This window comes from Balaenoptera musculus, chromosome 9 (assembly GCF_009873245.2).
Source record: "Balaenoptera musculus isolate JJ_BM4_2016_0621 chromosome 9, mBalMus1.pri.v3, whole genome shotgun sequence".
NCBI lineage: Eukaryota > Metazoa > Chordata > Mammalia > Artiodactyla > Balaenopteridae > Balaenoptera > Balaenoptera musculus.
In genome coordinates, this window is record NC_045793.1 from 82932525 (window position 1) to 82935459 (window position 2935).

The following is a 2935-nucleotide window of genomic DNA, read 5'->3' on the forward strand; positions in this document are numbered from 1 at the left end:
GCCACTTAAAATTTATCACAAAATATTAACGGACACTTCGGATTAAATAACTGTTAAATACTAGGGGTTTTCCTAACATCATCATGCCAAGAACATGTCTTCACTCTGAATTTTAATTTAGGTATTTTCTGTTTGAGATATTAAATGACAAGAGCATCTAAAAGGACAATAATAATTAAAATTGTATTGCATTCCTAAATATTTCCCATGTGCTTTGTATGACTATTTGCTAATCACTACGTTCCCAAGGCTATTGCCCCAGCATCATACCCCTGCCTCTCGCTTGCATGGAAACCAATTACTCTTACCTAAATTTCAAGAGGAAGCTGCAAAGAGAAAACAACAAGAACTGATTAGAACCAACTAGGCCCAAGATGGTGGAAGACTTGATTTCCAGTAGTCCTTGAACCTCATACACTCATTGTAACACATTAGCATGCTAAATGACACGTCCACCAGTGCCATGACAGTTGACAATTGCTATGACAACAACCAGAAGAGCCCAAGCAAGGACTGAAAAGGAGGGTTGCAGCAGTTCCGGGTCCAAACCACACCCATGTGATAAGTCATGACTATTCCTTCCAATTTCCCGCCCCCCCCCCTTTACCTCAACCCTCCTATAAATTTGGTGTCTCTGCCCAAATTGGGTTGAGAAGTTGATTTGCGAACTAAGTTCTTCCTTTTCAATTCTTTGGCCATCGAATAAAGTTTGTGCTGTTTTAGTCTCAGCATCAGTTTCATTATTGGCTGTGCAAATCCAATTGGAAAAAGAACCTCCCTGGCTGAGACAAGGAGGTCTAGGGTGGGGCTAGGGCCTCGGCGTGGGGGCCAGTCAACCAATTCAGCAACAATTACTATAATTAATAGTTATAAAATAAATATAATTATAAATAATTGTTACAAGAAGCTGTCCTCTCCCTGGACCCCCAGATCAGGCATCAAGAGAATTTTACCCTCTGACAGGCAGAGTCGATGTTCCTACTCAGCCCTGAAACAGCTACAGAAGACGGACCGTTGCCCCTCTGCTTCCCATAAGATTATGGAAGTAAAATCTCTGAGTGGGGAATGAGACAGGAGGGAAGGGGGCAAGGCACAACTATTAGCCATTGAGGATAAGACAAAAACTGGTTAGAACAAACTAGGCCCAAGATGGCAGAAGACTTGACTTCCAGTAGACCTTGAGCATCATTATATGCTCATTGTAGTATATTAGCATGCTAAATGACACACCAACAGGCACCAGGACAGTTCTGAGGCCGACCATAAAAGGCCAAAAATTGAGGGGACTTCCCTGGTGGTCCAGTGGGTAAGACTCTGCGCTGCCAATGCAGAGGGCCCGGGTTCCATCCCTGGTCGGGGAACTAGATCCCACACACATGCCGCAACTAAAGATCCCACATGCTGCAAGTGAGACCTGGCGCAGCCTAAATAAATAAATAAATATTTAAAAAATTAAAAACAAAAAAAAAGAAAGGAGGTGGAGAGGAAGATGGGTTAAAGGCCTATGAAGCACCTCAGGGTCTTATAAAACTGAGCAATGACCCAATTCCTGGAAATCTCCTCCCCTTCCCCAAAACAGTTGGAATAATCCTCCCTCTCATTAGCCTATGAAATTACCCAGCCTGTAAAAACTAACCACCCCATATTCTGGGGACTCTTGCCTTCTGAGATGGCCCACCCACTATCTATGCAGTGTGTATCTCCCTGAATAAACTTGCTTTCACTTAAAAAAATTATTACAACCCTAATTATAATCATTTTGCCAATGAGTAGATTGAATTAATTTTTCCAGGTTTGCTCAGTAAGTGAAATAATTAGGACTTGAACTAGCTACTCTTGACTTTGCACTCTTTGCATACATTAAGAAAGAATTAAATAAATCCATAATAAGGAATGTTAAATTGTAGGGCCTTAAGGTTATATATTGTATAGAAATCCTGAATTAAAAATTAAGCAAGACACTTTTTTTCCTGATAATTAACTTGTCAGATGATGAATAACATAACATGAAATAGCACTTTGGAGAGTTAGGAAGTTGTTTCTGAGCAAAAAAGTCAGGGAAAACAAAACAAAACAAAACCTAAAACCTGGAAAAAATATTAGTATACCTTTAAACACAAGAAATGTTATGATAAATATATTGTTTGGGGGTTGGATAGAATAGCTAAAGAAATTATTTTATTTACTTTTAAAAAGAGGTTATAACCTCTCTTATTCATAAAAATAAAAAATAAAAGTTTAAGATAGCTATAATCGAGTGTTCTCCATTGTGGGTGTCCTGCTAAATGTCATCACCTATTCAATAAATGAGGTGGAATTCTGTTTTAGAGTTTCAGGGTGAGAACATTCGGTTCATTCTAGAGTTATTTATTTTTCTCCCTTCATTCAGGATTAGATTAAAGCATCCAGCAACATACTTCATCTGTCCTTTAAGGCTGGCATTTTACATAATTTTGTTATTTTCTCCTAATATTGTGAATTGAAAAAGCATACAAATTTAGCAATTAAAAAAAAAAGTTTCAGGAACCATGAATTTGCCTCCTCATATTCAACGCTGCATTGCCAGTAAAAAATTGATGTTTCTGATGGACTTGGCTCTATAAAGTCTCCAGGGGTCCAGTGAGTACAAATACTCCCAAACTTGAAAGGGGTAAGAAGTCAGCCAAGGACCCTACCATTTAGAGTAAGGAGTCCCAGGCTCATAGATCAGGAATTTAAGGGTAAGCTTGCTTAACAACCTAAACCCCATTGCCTTACAAACAAACTAGATAGAAATTCAGTCATTTAAAAAAATTACCAAGGTTATTATGTTGTATGGGACCATGCTATCATAAGCATTAGTTAAATAGCTCTTTAAGTAACTCATAAGTAGGGCCAATAGACCAGATGAGCTATGTACAGTATAGAATATTATAAGGAAAAAACACTCCCCCCC

At 38.6% G+C, this 2935-nt stretch overlaps 1 non-coding gene across 1 annotated transcript; it reads left to right on the forward strand.

The window, feature by feature from the left end:
- The first annotated feature begins 1288 nt into the window (after window positions 1-1288).
- Window positions 1289-1361, forward strand: TRNAG-GCC. Its single transcript has one exon. It is a non-coding gene; the product is annotated as a tRNA-Gly (tRNA).
- Window positions 1362-2935: the final 1574 nt, after the last annotated feature.